A 6,996-nucleotide genomic window follows, 5' to 3' on the forward strand; every position below is an offset into this window, starting at 1 on the left:
GGGGGCACTTGGTTAACCCCGGAGGGAAGCAGATTAAACTGGAATAGCTAAATTGGGTGCCAACCCAATTTCTGCTGCTCCGGCTATGAGGCACTATTGGATGTGACCTCAAACCCTGTGCCTGGCCTGATGAACATCAGCAGAGAGCTCTGCTGGTTGTGTTACTGCCTGGGCTGGGACTGTCACCTCCAGAAGAGGAGAAGGGTGGGCAGCAGGTGCCTCGGCTGTCCAGTCTGCTGCCCCTCAGCCTGGCTCACGCATTCAGAGCAGCCCCCAACCATATTCTCTGGTGCCTGTAGAGAATATGAGCTCAGCTGTAGAGGCTTGGTGGGGGTCGTCTTCTTGGATGTATTGCTTGTCTTATACAGGGTTTTCCAGAGAGGCTTTTCTCTTTTTTTCCTCATTTGGCTGGGAAGGAAAGGGAAGAAGAAAATTCAGGTTACCCGAAGGACATAGAAATCAGTAGAAAATTGAGATACAGCTTTTTGCACCCCTGCTCATGCTGCAGCTGCCAACTTCCCTTTGCAGATGCCCTCCAGGCCGGGGGTGGGAAATGAATGAGTTAGCAGATAATCCCTTCCTGCATTAAGAAAAACAAAACCAGAAAAATTCTTGCAGCTGTAGCAAAACATCTGACCAGCCAACTCATCCTGCCCCATGCGAGGACTCTGCTGTGCACACCCGTGGGATCCCACCTGCTTCGGCCTCCGAGTGCCTCTGGAGCTGCCCGAGCCATGGCCCGTGGTGGGGCTCTGCTCTGCCTCTGCAGAGGGGACTCTACAAATGAATTTGTTCTTCGTTTCTCAGCCTGGACTTCTTGCCTGGAGCTCGGCACAGGTTTCCCGCTCCAGGGGCTTCTGGAGTGTGTGTGTGTGTGTGTGTTCACATCATCTCTTCACACACGGGGTCTTTCCTGTGGTCTGGGGGAGGTGCTCCCCCTCAGTTGCCCCCACTTGTTTTGCCACGTGTGGTAAAGCGTGAGGCAGTGTTCTCGTTGTCGTCCACGCTGTGTGAGCGTCTCTGGCTCCTGGCACGCATCCATTTCACAAAGAGCTGCTGTTGTTTCAGGACGTGACTATGTTAGTGACCTGTGGCAGGGAGTTCCTGTTCCCAAGGCTCTGCTGGCAGAGTGACTGCAAACACTGCTTCATCACCTTCAGGCAACAGAAGTGGGGTTAGTTGAAAGAATGGAAAATGCTGATTTTAAATAGCCAGCCTGGCGGGATCTGGAAATGGGAGCATGTCCTTAATCCCAGCCCAGACAGGAGGTGGAACGACAGGCTTGCTCTGCTGTCTTGGTGTAAGTGTAAACATTGAACCCATCAAAACCCTGTTTAAAGGTCACACATATATTATTAATGTATTGGTCCAGAATAAGGTATGTTACTGTACAATTAAAAAAAAATCCTTCCCTTGGCAATTGGCATGCGTTGCCGGAACCCCGCATCAGAGGATGTGCTGGGTTGTGTCATCCTTCCTCGAGCGATGGGGCCACGCTGCCCATACCAGGACACAGATTTGCAGGTACACGTAAAGCTGAATCGCTGTCTACTCTGGGTTTTGCCGTGACAGTCCCGGGAGCTGATGATACAGACAGCCCTTCCCGAAGGACGCCACGCAGATATCCTCCCAAGGGAGGGTCTGTAAAAAGTTGTTTGTGATCCTGTATTTTGTCCCGCTGATCACAGAGCATCCCTGGCTTTCTGCATCTTCCATGGGACTGTTTTTGAATTCTCAGTTGTGGAAACACAAGCCAAAGTCAACTGGAAATTGTTACGGTCTTGATAACAAGTCAGCCTGCTAATAATATCGTATACTGAGTGAGTAAATGGGTGGTTTAATGACCATGAACCTGATTGTGGTCATTGTTACTCCCAGTTTATCCTGCTGTGTAATCAGCAGGATTAATAGCAAGATACCAGAGTTTGCTGTCTCTGCCTGAAATGCCAGTGTGCAATCTCTTGCCGAGGTTGTGCATGAGCTGTTGAAGAGCGATAGGAAGCAGGAGCTGCTTTCAGAAATAAATTCAGCCCAACATACTGCCAATCAGTGTGAAAGACTGGAAGGAATAAACATTATGACATAAAATGTAAAGAATCCATCTGAAGGGAAGGTAAATTGCATTTTTCCAGAAATGTTTGGTAAATTTTAAAGAACTAATACAACCTAATAATTTTTCACATTATTGTATTGCTTGTAGAGTATCCTTAAAATTGTCATACCCAAGGACAGATGAGACCCATCGAGGGTTGTCTTACATTGCAATGGGGGAGGCAGGCTATGTTTGGTTAGGTAACGGGGCACTCGGGTCTTTCTTCTTTATCTCAGCATCCAAATGAACTGGTGATTAATCACAGCAGTAATGGCCCTATAAACCTTTAGCCAGAGGAGCCTCTCCACCCACATTTCTAAGCCTTGAGCAAAGCAAATGTATATTCACAGAGACCCCCAAGCAGCCGATGGAGCCAAACTTTCATCCGTGTCCTGGGGTGGCCCCTCCCATGATTCACGAGCACGTACAGCAGTAACCTACAGGCCCAGCCCCTGCCCTGCTCCTGCTCTCCGTGGGGTTTCGGTGTGTTTGAGTGGCGTTTTTCTCCCGTGGGTGTGTAGGGGACGTGCTGACTTGTCCGTGGGGAGTGTTTCTTAGCTGGGGAGACAACTGCAGCACGCTGGTGGTATTCAGAAAGCTTCAACAGAAAGTGTAATTTTGCTTGTAATCTATTTTTTTAGTGCTAAAACTCAGTGGTAGCGATATAGTCCCCACTACACAGTCCTGTTAACTCGGAGCTGGCACAGAGCTGGGAATTCAAGGACAGGTATCTTTGCCCTTACATTTGAAAAGCCCCAGAAACATCACAGATCAGTAGAGCCAAGCAAGGCCCTTTGAGTATGGATCCTGCTCCCCTGTGCTTCCGCTGGCCCCTGTGCTGAATGAGACGTCCTTTTGCTAGGTGCTAAAATGGGGATGACTGAAGAAACCAGGCAAGTTTGGTATTCCCCATCCCAGGAAACCAGGCTGGCAGCGTACCCGAATGAGCAAGAAGGGGCTGTGGTTTTTCCACTGTGCGTTTCCTGTTGTTCTTTAACAACACTATTCCTGGAACTGGGGTGAATTCAGCTGCGATACCAAGCAACAGCAAAAACTGAGCTTTTGGGATCTTTACTGTTTCCCCTTGGAGTTCTGGCACCAGTTTTCATTTCCAGCTCCTTTGCCCAGTTGTGAGCCCTCCCTTTGCTACTGCAGAGCTGCTGGTGATGGGGGGCATCATTGTGAGTAATGTGTGAGTAACAAGTGAAAAAGGTAACAGTGCAAGCTTTGAAAATGGACCCTGTAATGTGGAGAAGGATAGGTTATATCTGGTAATGCTCCTAAACTCTGAGATATTCAAGCAAGTTACTTTCACTCAAATAAGAAAAAGAAAGAAAGAAGCATAGTTGTCAAAATAATGGAGGGAAAAGACCCCAAACCATCCAAGTATAAATAGTAATCGACCATTTGACAAACCATGTGAAGATAAAGCACTCTATGGTCTGATTCTGCCTCTGCTCTCAGCTGAGTTCAGAGGCAGTTGACAGCATCCTGCTCCTTTCAAAATCAAACTGAAGTGCAGGGTAACAGGGCTGCGTCCATCTGCGCTGCTCCACGCTGCTCAGGCGAGGCTGGGTCCACACGTGGTGCTGGTGTGTCCGAGCACTCGGGTCCCTCTTCTACTTACCCCATCTCAGCGGGAAGCTGAAGGCAGAACAGATGCACAAGGAGCTTGAAACCTTGGCCCCAAGAGAGCCTCTGGGTTAGAGAGCTCAACCTGAGATGTGCTGGTTTGGGGCCAAAACTGTCTTAATGGAGAGTTTTGAAAACAGAGATTGTAAGCTCCGAGGTCTTGGTGGGCCCTGGACCAGCAGGTTGGTTCCTTAGAGAAGTCAGAAGAAAGTTACCCCAAAGCCCTCTCCCTGGTTTTCGAGGCGGTTTCTGGCTGGCTGTCTGCTGCCCAGGCATGGGACAAACCTGGCCGTGACGCAGGAGACATCAGCCATCTCTGCTGCCTCCATTAACATGTGTCTCTGAGACTATCTGCTGCTTCGTGTATGATAACCAGGTTTCAAATACATGAATGTTTCTAGGTTTTAAGACATGATTTAATAAAAAGAGCTGTTTCTGGGAAAACAGGTTTTCTCTCGTTTGCTTTTTGTTGTTGTTGTTGTTCTCTGGCTGGGTTTATATAGACCCAGGAAATGTCACTTGGCAGATGCTTTGCTGTGCTGGCAGGTGAGGGAAATGCTGAAAACTCAAGAGCAGAGCTCCAGAGGTGCAAGAGGCCCAGATGCAGTTAAAAGGGGAGGGGAGGAAGGTAAAAACCCCTGATGCTTTAAACAAGGGACCATCTGAGAGGCACAAATCCAGTGATGGGGATGGTACAGAGTGATTCACAGTTCCAGCAGCATCTGCAGCTTAGTGAGCATGGACTGGATCGCTAAGGAATTTAGAGAGCATTAAGCATTGTGCCTTTTCCTGGGAGGAAGGCCAATCTCTGAGCACCATCGTAGACACTGAGAAACAGAGCCCTGGAGAAATTCAAGGGAGGCTAAAGGCCTGATAATCCCTCTGGGGAAAACAGACCAGCTCCAAAATAAAGCAGATCCCCAGGAGGGCAGAAGGCATTGAATTCCGATAAGCCACTTTGCTTATCACAGGTCTGTTTGACTTAATTGCCAAAGTGAGCATGAGCAGGTCTGGCTTGAACTCCCAGCTGTAATTTTCCCCTTTATCTCCAGTGCTGACAGTGACATGCATGTTCATCTTCCGTTAAATGTGGTAACTGCAGCCCCTCTGAGCAGAGGCAGAGATAAACAGGCTGCACAACTCTTGTCATTTAAGGCATTTTTCTTCAGCGCTGGGATCTCTCAGCCTTCATCTCTGCATTCTTCTCCATGTGCCACCACCACAGCGGGGAGGGCCATGCCATATCCATCTCAGCAGTGTGACAGATGACAGAAATCACTTTTAATCCCTTACCACCAACTGCGCAGCCAGCTTCTGGCCAGAGACCTGACCACTGTTCTCCCTAAGGCCTTTGTAGCATCACTGGTGCCCGGAGTGGTGGCCAGAAAGATGGCTTTATTCTTTATCCTGCAACCCTTCCATGCTGGCACTGTCCTGGTTTTAAATCAGTATTATAAGGTGCAAAGTCAAATTTGCTGCAGAAGCCCAGTTACAATGGATTATTTCTACCCATCACCGCCTTCCCTCTCCCTTTGTGCTCTGATACACGTGGTGGTGTGATGGACACAAACCCAGAGCAGGAGCTGCACAAGTGGAGTTTCGCTCTGCCCTGTTAAAAGGGAGGAGCTGAGATGTCTCGCGGGGGTTCAAGGTGAAATCACGCGTCTCTGAGTACTGCTGGGCCCAGCCCTTTCCCTGTTCCCTTGTCACCTGGCTGAACTTGGGGTCGTCCCAGCAGATCCTACCCTTGCCAGCCCCACCTCCCTTGCAAGCGGTTGGTGCCATGGCTGGTGCTGACCTGCGCTATATGGCACATCCCACATCAGCTGTGGCCTGGTGCTCCTGGGACACCGGGAACTTGTGCCTGTGCTACATGGTGGCACTTTGCCGTCACCCCCTCCAGGTCCTGTCCCCTGCCATCGTCACACCAGGGTTTTGTAATCGAGCATTTGTTTTTGTGCCAAAATATGAGTGCTGAACAGGATTCCCAGGAGCCTCTTAGTAACAGCACTTGGGCTCTACCCCGGGGTTAACCATGGGTGTAAATGCAGTGACGCAGGGGATTAGCTCCAAAGTGCTCCCTTGCCAGCCAAGTTTCACTGTCCAGTCTTTAACGCTGTTTCACTGACTCAGCCTAGGAAAGAAACAGTTGACAGAAATGATAGAAGGCTCTCAAATCTTGACTGGCAGGGGAGGAGATGAATAATGGCTGGATTTATTTTTTTGTTATAAAGGCAGGCAGGCATGCAGCGAAACTAGCAGATGTCAGGTTCAATCCCCACAAAGGGAGGCGTTTTCTTTGCGCCAGGTGCAGATAAACTGTGGGATTCATTATTTCAGGATTTATAGGCTTTACACGGGCTCAAAAGCCAACCAGACAAGACCACGAAAGAGAAATCCATTGAGATCTCCGGAGTACAAAGGCACATTGTTGGCTCTGTACGTGCCTGAGCCATGAGTCACCAGAGGCGGGGAAATGTCGGGTCTTTATCCTCAACCCCGGGCACCCGCTGCGGGCCCTGGCAAGGGCCAGGACACGGGATGGTGCATCATGGACCTATGCTTCAGCCGAGTACACTGGGTCATGTGTAAACCTTAAATCACCCTTGTGTTATTTAAGCTGAATCGCAAAGAGCTGCCTCCTTCCATTTAGCTCTGGTTTGCTGGCTCGCGGCAGAGCAGCTCCTCGGGGCGCACATCGCATGGCTCCTGGCACGCAGGCAGCTTAGGCAACAAAATACTATTTTTGATAGTATTGTTTCCAGGTATCATTTGAAGAAGGTGCAATTGCTCTGTCCTGGCTTGGGAGTGCAAAGGTAAGAGCCTCGTCAGCAGGATACGGTGCTCCTTCCCGTAAACACACACCTGTGTTTGCAGCAGCCCAGCTGAAGCGGGGTGAAGTCGCTGATGTCGAAGCAGCCTGGCACGCTGGGGCGCGGTTCTGCAGCCCTTGGGCAGGCTGGACCTTGGCAAGTTCTGGCCAAAGGTTATTTACGTCACAGCGTTCCATGTCCCCTGCACCTCTCGGGCTGAGAATTTCAGCGTTATCAGAGGCGTGGAAAGTCCTGAGCTGCCGTGTGACCGTTTCCTGATTGCATAGACTTCCCCAAGAAACCTGCTGGTGGTTGATAACAGGCACTGCCTGGAAATAACGCCACTGTTCCCCGGGCTTCTGTGCCCAACAAGCAGCCGTTGCCGAAGAGCGAAGCTGGCGGGAAAAATGCTTTCCCACTGGGCTGCTGTGTGCCGTGGAAACCCCCACTTGTCTCCTC

This window comes from Strix aluco, chromosome 20 (assembly GCF_031877795.1).
Source record: "Strix aluco isolate bStrAlu1 chromosome 20, bStrAlu1.hap1, whole genome shotgun sequence".
Taxonomy (NCBI): Eukaryota; Metazoa; Chordata; class Aves; order Strigiformes; family Strigidae; genus Strix; species Strix aluco.